The sequence below is a fragment of the Glycine max genome, chromosome 3 (assembly GCF_000004515.6).
Source record: "Glycine max cultivar Williams 82 chromosome 3, Glycine_max_v4.0, whole genome shotgun sequence".
NCBI classification, from domain to species: Eukaryota; Viridiplantae; Streptophyta; class Magnoliopsida; order Fabales; family Fabaceae; genus Glycine; species Glycine max.
Genome location: NC_016090.4, coordinates 1,911,393 through 1,926,436, shown reverse-complemented (window position 1 = coordinate 1,926,436; position 15,044 = coordinate 1,911,393).

The window sequence follows — 15,044 nt, the reverse complement described above, 5'->3', positions numbered from 1 at the left end:
GTACGTACTGTATATGCATAATAAAAATGAAAAAAGCGTTCGAAAAAAATTATTCGATCTTTAAAAGAGTGATTTATGCTTTTTCACAAGTTTTTCAAAAATTATTATGATTAAGTTTAAGAAGAATTTTTCATTTAATAAAAGTTATTGAACAAATGGTTTTGGTAATAGTATTGGAATGCATTTACATTCCTATCGCATAAAAAATAGAATATACTTTACACTGATATTAAATTATAAATTGTTAATTATGATGATAAGTTGGTGACTTTTATAATTTTAGGTTATACTTTAGACGGTTTAAACTCTTATTTAATTATGTAAACACATCTACAAATTTTACATTAAAAATGCATGAAAATTAAACTCTTTTTTACGTAAACATGCTGATATTACACCTAAGCATAAACTGTCACTATAAATGTTAAAGAACAATAATTACAATTTAATTAACACAAAGAGTATAAAAATTCTTTACATTTTGATCTAATCACATATTAATATAACATACATGGTAAATTTGATAAATTTTATAATAATTAACTTAAAAATTATACTTAAATAATTTCTAATTAGTTGATAGTGTAAATTTTTCACAATAAATATTAGAAATACACTCTCTAATACATTATTAATTTTTAATATTATCTATGATAAGATAAAATTTATTAAAAAAATATAAAATCATAAGTGAAAGATCATTAAATAGGAGTGAGAGCTATCTTAATTTTATGATTTTCAATAATTTTTAGTTAATAATAAAAAAATGTATTAAAAGAAGTATATTTTTCACATTTTTCATACTAATAAGTGAATTAAACTCTAATTTATGGTTGTTGTTGGGAGAAACGGAAACACGAAGTCTCTTTTCAAATTTATATATAAATAAAATAAAAGAGAAAGAAGGGATGGAAAGTAAATAAAAATTAATAGTCCAGTTAATTTTATAAGAAAAGAGAAGTTAAATAGAAAACTAAATGTGAAACAAAAAAAAATTGCTTGATAAAAGCAAGAGATAAAAGTGCTCAACAAAAAGCAGACCCTGAGAGTATGTTCGATAGAGGGGACAAAAATATAATAGATGAAAATAAAAAAATATTTCTTCAATCATGTATTTTTTATTAAAAATAATCATATTTAAAGATTATTATGGATTATAAAATTTTTCTTTTAAGTATTTAACATAATTATGTATTATTATGAAAATAAGAAAAATAAAGTAAAAATTAAAAAATATTTGGTTAAAAAGAAATTAAAAAAATAAAAAGAAAAGAATAATAAAAACTCTTCCCACCCTATTTTCATGCTATCAACATAAAATAGGATATCTCTTTTGTGTTATTTATATAGATTTATAGGAAATGAGAATGAAAAAGCGATAAAAAGATAGTGGGGAGCTGGAGCAGGAACTGTGGGGCACAGCACCACAGTAAAAATAGAGGAAACGGTACAATGTTAGAAACACGTCAACTTCGTCCGTACAACATCGTACATAGACTCACCAATAAGGCCTCGAAAACTAAGCAACTTCTCATCAAATGTCATTATAACCATTATGTTGCATTCACACCTTATAAAAAAAATGTTTAAATACATTTAAACCAAAAAAATAAATAAATGGATTATTATTATAAATATTTTAAAAAATATATTTATTTTCACAACAATGAATTTTCAAATAAATTTAAAATCTATCATAGATTAATTATTTTAAATGATTAATTATGCTTGTGGTCCCTAAATTTTTTTTAGATATCAGCAAATTATGACATAATTAAGTCTTTTAACTTGTGGATCAAGATTTACTTCCTAAGTGTATATAAAAAAAATTTATAAAGATTCCCGCTTCAATGATAAAAAAAAGTATAAATTTTCAAGTTTTTCATAGATATAATTTCAAGCCACAATTTCATAAACCTACAACATAACTAGAACTGAACATTTGTAAGTCTCATAGTGAAGAAAGGATGGGGAAGGTATTTAGAGGGGGATTAAGTGCGTTTTTTTTTTTTTTTTGGATTGCAAATTAAACAAGATCAAAAATGACATCTTCATCAATCAATCTAAATATTATGAAAAGCTTCGGAAAATATTTGGCATGGACAGAGCTAAGGAAACACCTACATCTATATAAGCACATTTAATACCAGGATTGCATGCATGAGATACAAGGAAACCTATTAAGGTAACATACTATAGAGATTACCATATTCCAATTGCATCTAGTATGTTTGACATTATGTTCAGTATTTTTGTATGTGCGTTGGATACTAATCATGTCTTACGAAATTTCATTTTACTACTGTGAAACATATAATGAAATATTTAGTCGGAGACATTGAATGTAGTAGTGCTTTGGTACCCTAAGGGTTCTAGTTGTTGTTTGATAGGTTACTCTAACTTTGTCGATTTCAAGTCAATAGCTTTTTTGGCATGGTTTTCCCCCTAAATTTAATTTTCATATGATATTTGTGTTAATAATTTAAAAAAAATATAGATGTTTTGAATTGATGTGCTATTTGTTAGTGGAGAGCATAGTTAAATATATGTGATCTTAATTGTATGAGATGCAATATGTTAGACTATATGATGGTTGATAAATTCATGTTTAATAAATTTATGTATATAAATTTAATGAAAAAAGAAAAGAAAGGCCAAAGAAACCACTTCATTGCAACCTTGTTTATATATATATTGATGTGTATAAGAATAACAGAACTGTAATTTGTTTTTCTTGGAGGGCACACTGACTGTTAATGTCAAAAATGAAAATGTTAATGCCGGAATAACTACAACTATAAATTTTTAACTGAAAAAATTAACGAAACTGAATAAAGAACTTAAAAGGAAAATTTTGAAATTTTCAAAGACAGAATACAATGAAATTACTTTTTAGAGGACTAAAAATAAAATCAAAATGAGTCAATATTTAATGGATCCAACAATACATATACTAAATTTATTAATTTTTATAAAAAAATAATTTCTAACTAACTTGGTTGATGTGTAAACTTTTATAGTAATAATGTAAGTCTATTAATAGAGCTTTTTAAGTCTCTTTATGACTTTAAGACTTCTTTAAGTGTGAAAGCTTGCATATATGTGGAATCCTATTTTAATATACGTTTCTTTCTCTTTCCATCATATCCAAAATTATTGATGAAACATAATATTAAAATATGAGCCCACAAATATATGTAAGCTTAAAGCTTTCGTTCATTCCTTTAGCAGGCTATTCCTTATTTCCTTTCCGTCTCTCCTTGATCATTCTTCCCTCATCCACTAAATCAAACATTCCATAGGAGTAAAATAAATTACGTTAACTTAAGCTTTATAAAAGGGAAAGAAAAAAAAAAAGACATAGCTGTCACACGAATTAAACGATACTTAATTATATTGTTTACCTAAGTAATCAAATGTTTACATGCATCAAGCTCGAGTCTGACTAGGATGGTGATTGGCGAAACCTTAAAAATGTGTTTAAACCAAATTCAAACCTTTAGCTAGAAACTAAAATTACCAAGTACATATATGGATTATCATCAAGATTTTTTTTTCCTTGTAAAATTGATTATCTATAAAATTTAAAAACTATTTCGGTTGTATAACAATATAAAGCCTGTTTGTTACAATTTATTTCGTAAAAGAAATACTTATTTTTTATATAAAAAATACTTTTAAAATTTTTTCATGCATTTGCTTCAGCTTTCCAAAATACTTAGAAGTTAAAAATATATAAATTTTATTGAATAAAAAATATTATGAATATTTTTTCATAAAATAAGGTGCTTCTTTAAAAAAAATTACTTTTATGATTGTAAACAAATATAAATTAGCTTCTGTTTTATAAAAATTTCTAAAAATAATCAATAAGATATTATTTTTTTATTTAATATGTAGCAAATTGAACCATAATTTTTAAAATGCAAGTATAGAGTCCTTCTAAATTATTAAATATTTATAGAATTTATTTAATATTTTCAGAAAATTCAGAAGCATAAAAGAATATAAAATCTTATTAATATTAGATGTTATTCTTAATCGTTTTCATAAAATCAGTTGCTTCTTTAATAAATTATTCTTATGATTAAAAATAAATATAAATTAGCTTCTGATTTTTAAAAAATTCCAAAAACTAATAATTAAATTATGTTACATTAAAATCAATTTTTAAAATATGTAACAAATTGACCCATAAACATTCTAAAATGTAAGTATAGACGCTCTTTCTTAATTATTAAATATTGCTGAATTAATTTTACAAAGTTTCATTTTTTTCGTAATTAAACTTTCAATATTCGATCAAAAGCCTTATTGTATTTTGAATAATTTAAATTGAAACCAATTTAAGAATATAAAATTCTTTTAATATTTTTTTTTTCATTTGTAAGACTTTAACTCTGTGATTTTATTTAAGGAAATTAAATTCTTTGTCACTTAAAATTAACAGTGATAAGATTTTACATTTTAAAATAATAATGATAGTATCAAACATTTATGTTCCATTCCACTTCTTTAAAAAGCGACAAAATGTTACAATTTTGAATACGAAGGAATCATTCCTAATCCTAGATATTTCATATTTGTGCGAAAATTGATTTGAGGATCTACCAAACATGGTGGATGTTGATCTCTTGAAATCATGAAAGCCAAGAATCAAATTTGTGGCCAAATATTGCAAGAATACGTTCTTAAAGTGAAACCAACTATACTTGTAACGTAATTAAGGAGATTATGATATTTGAAAAAAATGCTGCCAAAATGCCGCGCAATAGAAATAACTACAGCTCTTGTTAGGGTTTCTCTCTTTGTGAGATGTGACTAAGGCTTTTCTCTTTGTGAGACGTTGACAACGACTATTGATAAGTAAACAAAATGGACAAGGAATTGGAGAAGTTGTCATTGGCTACAAAAGAGGAGGATGGTGATGGAAGCTTGCTTGAGAAGCTTCTATGGACACTGAATCTTTGAGGTCCTTCAATGGTGATTTTCAGTCATAGAGTTGTAGCAGAAGATAAAGGAGAAGAGGTGAGAGAATGCGTCATCCACTAGGGAATAAGCAATGGAAGAAGAAGTTTCACCACCAAAAGAGTGTCTTGGATAAGAAGTTTAGGAAGAAAGCTTCAATGAAGGAAGAGAATGAGAAAAAAAAAAAAGTGGTGTGGGAATGAAGGAAAGATAGGGAGAAGTTAAACTTTGAAGTGTGTTTCACAAGACTCTCATTCATCAAAGTTATGACAAGTGTTACACATGTTTTTATTTATAGCCTAGCACGGAAAACTTTCTTGAGAAGCTAGAGGAAGAAAGCTTCCTTGGGAAGCTAGAGTGGGGCTACTCACACCCCTTCAATAGTTAAGCTCACCCCATGCTAAAATACATGAAAATACAATGGAAAGCTTCCTTAAGAAGCAAGGAAGGTAGTTTCTTTAGGAAGCAAGGGAGAAAGCTTCCTTGAGAAGCTAGAGGGGGGGTTACTCACACCCCTCCAATAGTTAAGCTCACCCCAAGCCAAAATACATAAAAATACAAAAAAGACCATACTACAAAGACTACTCAAAATGCCCTGAAATACAAGGTTAAAACCCTATACTACTAGGGTAGCCTTAACTTGTATAGGTAGGGTGCCTTTAATTTGTAGGGCACCCTATAAACCTAAAAATGGCCAAAATACAAGGCCCAAAAGAAGAAAAACCTATTCTAATATTTACAAAGATAAATGGACTCATACTTAGTCCATGGGCCCAAAATCTATCCCAAGGCTCATAAGAACCCTAGGGTCTTCTCCTGCATCTCTGGTCTAATCTTCTTGGAGTCTCCTATCCAATGTCCTTGGGGGGGTAGGATTGCATCAGATAGCTTCATGTTTGTAGTGGAAGAAGAGCAAGGAAAGGAGTTCAATATGGATCTCTGCCTGATAGGGAGATTTTTGACCAATAAACCAATATGAGTACATGTCATGAAGGAAAGAATGGTGATCATCTAGCAACTAGTAAAAGGGGTGGATATAAGTGAAATGGAGCAAGGCAAATTCATGTTCAAGTTTTTCCATATAATGGACCTAGACAAGACATATAATGGAGGACCATGGAACTTCAACGGTCACATGTTGGTGTTGAACAAGGTTCCAACAGGGGATATAACTTTAAATCCCATTGTTTCATATTCCCCTGTTAGTTCAAGTCCATGATTTATCAATGGGTTTTATGACTAAAATAGTAGGAACTCACCTAGGAAACTTCATTGGCAAGTTCCAGGAGTATGATCCAAAGAACAACACTGGAGGGTGGCAGACGTTCATGCGGATCAAGGTTCGTGTTGATGTACAAGAACCTTTGAAGCAAGGGAAGAAAGTTAGGAAACTAGGTGGTGAGTGGTGTTTCGTTCAATAAAAATACGAAAAAAATAAGCACCTTTTGTTTTGCTTATGAGATTTTGGGGCACAGTGAAGCCTTTTGTCCAGCGATATTCGATAAGGGTGTCGATGATGGTAGAAGAGATTGGAGTATCGAGCTAAGAGATGATCTGAGAGGAAGAGAGGTGGTCGATAATACATGACAGTTGCAATAGGGTGGTGGTAGTCAAAATGGAGGGTTGGGAGGTGAGGGGTTCCATAGTAACGTATTAGGGGAATTTAATGCTCTTAATAATGATCCCCGCAATAATGGGGATAATGATGAAATTAAGGGGGCCAAAATTGGGGGAGATGATGGTAACAAAAAAAAGGTTGTGATGTATATGTTGATTGAAGAAACCATGTGTTAGATTTGTTGTGTCGGCAAGTGTACCGATTCACACAAGTAGTATAAAACGGTAAGACCAAGTATCGTATCCTCGGGGAATTTTTTTCACTCAAACCATGTACATTCAGTATGTAAACACTTATATGGATTAAAAACAAGGTAAATGTTGAATTCTGTACTAGAAAACCTATTTGAACATAAACAAAATATCTAAAGCTATATAAGGTTAAAATTATCGAGTTAAGAGCGTTGGGTCATTCTACTGAATTTCTCTTGATGTTTAAGTTGTATTTTTCTCTATTCAACGTTATCCTAGTGTTCTTATATTGAGAAACTACTCAAACCATGACTCCTCAAGTGAATGAGCCTAACTCTCTTTAAACTTTGTCCTTAATCCCTCAACAAACTAGGTCTAAAAGAGTTGCACTAAGCCTACAACATAAAATGGACTAGATCAATGCACTTCATTCTTAGACATACAGATTTCTAGCTTGCTCTATTAAGTTCTAAGGTTTTAAAGCATTTCCCAATACTAAAAAGTCTAACTACACATACAAATGGGTGATCAAGCCACAAGCATGTAAAATAAGCATAGAAAGAAGCAATAAACACAGAAAAATAACATTAAATAGATAGTAAGAGTGTTACATCAAGATTGTTTAGTAGAGCTCCCCAACAAAGAAGCTTAGCCTTCCATTACAAGCTAAAACTCAAAACTACAAGAAAGAAATTGTTTTTGGTGAAAGAAATTGGAAGAAGATGATGGAGGATGTCTCCTTCATCTCTAAACCCTAAGTCTCTCTATTTTCCTGGACTAAGCTCTCTTTGTAGCTCTTTTTCTGCTTCCTACTGCTTGTTGTTCCTTGTTGTTGTTTATTCTTGTTATTTATTTTTGCCAACCTCAGTGTTTTAAAGGCTCTTGGACCTTTCAGCTTTCGAAGGCTCGCTTAGCGAGACTGGCTCGCTAAGCGAGAGTTAGTGAATTTTCGCTTAGTGAGAGTGGGCGCACTAAGCGCGAGAAGAGACAACGTCCTCGTTGGGCGGGCTGGCTACGCGTTGGGCGGGCACAACTCTAGCTTATCCTCTTCTAGGGTTTCCTCATCCGTTAAGCGAGCTGAATGTCTCGCTAAGCAAATGTCACTCGCTGAACGGATCTGCCTCGCTAAGTGAGTCATCAGCTGCTTGAACCTTTTCTTCTTTGGCCTGAAACTGAGTTGGATTCAACATTAAGCCACAAAATGGAGTCTCTACTCTATAAAATCACACAATCAAGAAAAATATGTACAATTCATGCAAAAAGAACCATAAATTAGAGGTAAAGCGTTATCTCCTTGCAAATATTCAATATCAAACTAACTCATGAATAGCAGCTAACACCAAGCAATCAAGTCCAATAGAGGATCCAAAAGGCAATAATGGGGGGTCAACAGATAACTTGTCCTAAGCTGATAAAAAACGAAGGAGAAATGGAGTTGGGCCACAACTGTTGAAAGAAACATTGGGCCACAACCAAGAGGCCCATCTTACTGATGTTATTCTACATAAAGTTGTCACAGAAGGGGAAGCCCAAGCGAATCACATGGAGGTCGATGTTCCATTGAATCACATTCATTTCTTAGAGGTGGGCCCTAGTTCCCAGGCCCACTAGAAGTTATGGTTTTCGTTAGTTGGAATTGTAGGGGCCTGGGAAACCTCAAAGAAACTCTGATCTTACAAAATCTAGTGCATACTCACAAACCAGATTTCTTCTTCCTAATGGAAACTTTGGTGAATAAAAACAAAATAAAAGATAGAAGGGTGAAATTGAAGTTTGATAATGTTGCAGTTATGGATAGAGTTGGTTGTAGAGGGGTTTTGGCAATTTATTGGAATAATTTTATCTCTTGCTTAGTCCATAATTTTGGTCAAAACTTTATCGATGTTTAGGTAGAGGATGAGGAGAAAGGGTTGTGGGTTCTCACATGTTTCTATAAGATCCTAGATCGGGCTCATAGAAGGGAGTCATGGCAGTTACTCAAGGATCTTCATTCCAACATCTTTCTCCCTTGGTGCATTGTTAGTGACTTTAACAATCTCTTTTCAAAAGAGGATAAGTGTGGACGAGTTAAGCACCCACCTTGGCTCTTCCAAGGTTTCAGGGAAGCTATCTTTGTTTGTGATCTTCAAGATATTCCTTTACAAGGATATCATTTTACCTGGTAAAAAAGTCGAGGTTCTAGTAGCGTTGTGGAGGAGCGCTTAGATCGAGCAATGGTTGATTCAGATTGGTTCCAACTTCATGGCCAGGTGAGGTTGTTAAATGTCTTAGCCCTGATTCTTAATCATACACCTATTGTATTGTTCTGTAAGAAGAAGGAGGTTGTTAAATACATAAGGAAATTTTACTTTGAGAACACTTGGATACAGGAGAGGGGTCTAGAAGAGGTTGTGTCGGGGGAATGGAACAAGTTGGCAGATGAAGAGATTGAAGGAAAAATCAAGAACTATGTAGAAAAGATGGAAGCTTGGGGTAAGAATTTTAAATCAAAATTTTGGAATGAAATTTAGGATATGAGAAAAAAGCTAAAAAAGTATAGGACCTACTCTGATGAGAAATTTGTTGTCTATTTAAATTCACTAGAGGAGAAAATGGTGGGTCTCTTAGTGCAAGAAGAAAAGTTTTAGAGACAACGCTCAAAGGTTTTTTGGTTACGAGATGAGGATGCGAACACTAAGTATTTCCATTCCCAGGCGTCGGCCAAAAAGTGAAGAAACAAAATCAAGAGGCTAAAGGATGAGAGTGGAGTTTGTGTGGAAGACCAAAAGGGTTTGCGTCTGTGGTGAAGGAGTATTTCCTGTGGAAGCAAAGCTTCATGATGAATCAACAATGATTCAAAGGTGTTTTGATGATAACAATGATGACAACAAAAGATGATGACAAAGGTGATGAACAAAAAGCTCAAAAGATCAAAGAACAACTCAAATGAATCAAGAACAAGTCAAGAGTTCAAGAATCAAGAAGAATTCAAGACTCAAGAAGAAAGTCTACAATCAAGAATCAAGATTCAAGATTCAAGATCTCAAGAATCAAGATTCAAGACTCAAGATTCAAGAATGAAGAAAAGACTCAATCAAGATAAGTATTAAAAAGTTTTTTCAAAACTTTGAATAGCACATGAGTTTTTGACAAAACCTTTACCAAAGAGTTTTTACTCTCTGGTAATCGATTACCATATTGTTGTAATCGATTACCAGTAGCAAAATGAGTTTGAAAAAGTTTTCAAACTGAATTTACAACGTTCCAAATATTTTCAAAAGGCTGTAATCGATTACAATGTTTTGGTAATCGATTACCAGTGTCATTGAACGTTGAAATTCAAATTTAAAAATGAAGAGTCACATTGTTTCACTCAAAAGCTTTGTGTAATCGATTACACTTATTTGGTGATCGATTACCAGTGACTATTTCTGAAAAATCAAAAGATGTAACTCTTCAAAAAGGTTTTGACTTTTTCAAATGAGTTTTAAGTTTTTCTAAAAGTTATAACTCTTCTGAATGGCCTTCTTGACCAGACATGAAGAGTCTATAAAAGCAAGGCTTTGTTTTGCATTTTCAATCAATCTTTCTAACAACAATCTTGAATACTTTTCCAATCATTTCATTACAATCCTTTACAAGCCTTGAATCTCTTTGAACTTCTTCTTCTTCTTTGTACCAAAAGCTTTCTGAAGTTTTCTGGTTTTCTAAACCTTGAAAACTTGTGCTATTCATCTTTTCATTCTCTTCTCCCTTTGCCAAAAAGAATTCGCCAAGGACTAACCGCCTGAATTCTTTTTGTGTCTCTCTTCTCCCTTTTCCAAAAGAACAAATGACTAACCGTCTGAATTCTTTTGTGTCTCCCTTCTCCCTAGTCAAAGAATTCAACACGACACAGTCTGAGAATTCTTTTGATTCTTCCCATTCCCTAATACAAAAGCGTTCAAAGGTTTAACCGCCTGAGAATTCTTTTGTATCCCCATTCACAAAGAATCAAAGGTTTAACAGCCTGAGATCTTTATCTTAACACATTGGAGGGTACATCCTTTGTGGTACAAGTAAATGGTACATCTACTTGGGTTTGACTGAGAACAAGAGAGGGTACATCTCTTGTGGATCAGTTCTAGTGGAGGGTACATCCACTAGGGTTTCAAAGAGAACAAGGGAGGGTACATCCCTTGTGGATCTTTGCTTGTAAAAGGATTTTTACAAGGTTGAAAGAAATCTCAAGGACCGCAGGTCGCTTGGGGACTGGAGGTAGGCACGGGTTGTTGCCGAACCAGTATAAAAATTCTTGTGTGTTTGTTTCCTTCTTCCCTACTCTTTTACTTTCCGCTGTGCATTTAATTTTCGCTTTTACTTTCTGTTAAGTTTCTCTTCTACTCCATATTCTCTTAACAACAAAAGTAAAAGCCTTAAAAGAGTAATTCTTAATTGGTAAAGTTTTAGGAATAATTAATTCAACCCTCCCTTTCTTAATTATTCTGAGGCCACTCGATCCAACATTTCCAGAATCTGTATTCTACATCTTTGAATGATTTTGGGCCAGTGATTGAGGTGGTTCAACCTCATATATGTGATGATAATAATAACAGAGTCTTGGCTGCCTCTTATCTTTGGAAGAATTAAAAAGGGCTTTGTTTGACATGTTCCCTGATAAATATCTTGGGCCTAATGGTGTCAACCCAGGATTTTACCAATATTTTTGGGAATTGTGTGGTGCAGATGTGCTTAAGGCTTACAATTAATGGTTGGAGAAATGAGAGTTCCCGCCTTCTAAATGAAACCCTTGTAGTTTTGATACCTAAATGTGATTTGCCTAGTTCATTAAAGGAATTGAGACCAATTTCATTGTGTAATGTGATGTACAAAATCCTGTCAAAAGCATTAGCGAACTAATTAAGAGGTGTTATAGGTAAATGTATTTATGAGGAATAGTTGACATTCATTTGAAGCAGTCCATTTGGAGCAATTGACTTTGTACACACTTGACACGCAGTCCAATGTGTACACTAGACATACATATAGCAGATAATCTATATTGTTGTGCTTACATGCAATAATCGCATGTGCACATGGCATGTGTAGCTTTTGAGGCTTCCCACAATCACATGTTCTTTGATTCATCCTCACAATGATGAGTTTTTCCATGCGAAGCCTCTCTCTTAAATTCACTATTTCCTCAACTTGAAACTCAAATCTTTTGTGGTCAAATTGCTGAACCAAGTGAGCGTTATGAAGAATATGTTATGAAACTAATTTATAAGGTCATGATATGAAAATGTTGTACTAATAGATCCAACAGTCTTTGCATAGTGATCTAACAGGCAAGATTTATGACATGCACAATGTCTTGGCAGGATTCTTGACGCACACAATGTTTGCACAAAGATCCATTAAGATTCCTAACATACATAATATTTGCATAGTGATTCTACATGATTCCTCAAGGGCAACAAACATTGTGCAAACATAATCTAATCCTATATACACATTAATTCCCCCGAACCAGGATAACATTCCATCAACTCCTTCGAACATGGACTATACTTTACCAATTGTCCAAGCTAATGAATTCCTGAGCAATGTTTTTGGAATTGATTATGGCACACCAGCATCAGCACGTGAATACATGCATAGCCTACAAAACGAACTGGGTTAATTTACTCCACCAAGTTTTAATTTGATGTTTAGCCAAGATGTTGACGAGAATGATCCATCATTGCATGATATACAAGAACAACGTCCACGTGACGTAATAGGAGACGCCCTCCTTGTGGAACAGGACACCATTATAGGAATTAATTAGTCAAATTTGTTGTACTAGGACACTATTATTCTCCAATTACTTTATTTTCAAGTTATCCACTTACATTATGTTTGTTGATTAACAACTCGCTAGAACAATTAAAATGGAAGAAGACATGTCCACTGCACAATTCTTTTAAACTATGATTAGTTTCATCATTTTTGGTTTTTAATTGTTATTATTAGTACATTCCGTTATGTTCTATTTATTATGTTTGTCTCTTTGTCTTTTATCTCTATTACTGTAATGTTTTAATTTCTTTATTTAATATAATTGAGATGTAGTAACTATTTATTCATTGTGTTTTTAATCAATTTATTTTTTTAATCATTTTCCCCCATTTTAAATTTATTTTAAGAGTACTAATTAATGTTTCTCATTTTTTAATTAATGTACATAAGGAAAAAAATCTCCAACAAAACAAAAATTGAACTTAGAAAAATTCACAACATGTTCAAATTCCTTAAGTTTGTAATTTATTTAAGTACTTACATGATAATTAAAAAATTATATCATAATTTAATCTGATTATTTTCATGTCAAGGAATCCAACGAAACAAAAATAGAAGCTTAAAAAAAGATTTTAACCACTTAAATAAAAGTTCAATTGTGATAATTTTACAAGTTATTTAAGTATCATTGTGACAATCAAAAAAGTATATGATAACTTAAATAAATATAAATATTAGTTTATATTAAATTATAATTTTTTTATATTATACATTTTAATAAAAATCTTAAAAAATGGTATAAAAGAAAAGAAAAAAAACTTTTTTATTATTATGTACAAATACACATCTTAAAATACTATTTAGAATTAATTTTTCCTTATTTTTATTTTCTAATTTTATTATTTTGAATTAATTTATTTTATTTATCTTATTTTATTATCTTTTGAAAAAATATTTTTTTCTTAAAAAACACCAAAAAAAAGAAAGAAAGAAAAATTAAAAATTTGAGTTGAGGAACCCAAATTCTTAATTTTATTTTAAATTTTTTTAAAAAAGATCACAGGATAAATTTGAATTCTCGAAGACTCGAGTTTACACGATAAATAATAAAACTGTATTTTATGTAAATAATAGTATTATATATTTATGTATATATTTGTTCTTTCTTGTATGTTTATTTTTTTTATTTAAAAAATGGGCATATGAATGGTGTGGACTATTTATTTATGTGGTTGTGGGATGAAGACAAGACATGATGTGTGGCACAGTATCGGATGAGATATGCCATTTATGTCAAAGTACTTAGGTTTTTTATCGGAACGAAACGTGTGTGGACACTGACAGCGCACATGCCAATGGAAAACAAATGCCGGATAAGAAGGGACCACAAAGCGTGATCTGTCGTCCTCTCTATGCCGGTCACTTCGATGATCCGACGGCTCACAAAACTCTATAATTCATCCCAATCTCATCTTAATTTTTAATCAATATCATATGATCATTAATTAATAATTTAACATTTGTCTATCAAAAATTTGATCATACCCATATTTTTTGAGCAAATATTTTCTGGTTCTTAATTATAAATAAGTTATCGATTCGAGTGATACTTTTTTAAGCAAGATATTAAATTTAAGTTTTGTTTATGAAATAAATATGATTAAAAAGGATATTAGCCATTCATAAAAAGAGAGATACTTCACATCATTAACCTGATAATATAAAAGAATTATTTTTATTTCTTTTTCGTAAGAGTCAATCTAAATTATCTTTTGTATTAATTATTTTAGACTAATATATAATTAATTATACTAATAAATAATTAATTAGAAAAAGAGGAAGAATCCATACAAAAAAAAAGAGAGAAGAATAGGATAAATTTATGACTCCGCACACCAGTAATTCCAGAAAAGAAAAAAATTTATGATAAAAGATTATATTAATTATTTTTTTCAATACCAACTTATTTAATTTTTTATTAATTAGGTAATTACATCTTATAAACCTTATAAATAAAAATGTAGAAAATATATTGTTCTCTTTGTTTCACTTTATATGACATTTTAGTAATAGTAAAAGATTAATCCAATACAATATATTTTATAAAATTCAAAATATTAATTATACGTCCTCTATTTTATTGTAGGGTCTCATTAAGAACACCAATTAACACTTACCTTTATTTAAAATGAAATTAATACTTTAAATTTATAAAATATTATTTAAAAAAAAACTATTTAATTCTCTAATTAATTATTTTTTTTTCTCATTTACTGCATATTAACCACTACTTTCACTTAGAGTATTCCATAAAAAAATATTTAATGTTTTATTGGTTTTATAAAATACATTTAAGTAATATATATATATATATATATATATAATAATAATAATAATAATAATAATAATAATAACATAAATAATCTTGAATAGATATGACATGCAATAAAGAGAATACAAATATAAAATATAAAAAATATATTCTTATAAACAATTATAGATAAGTGTAAATGATATTTCTCTTGTTC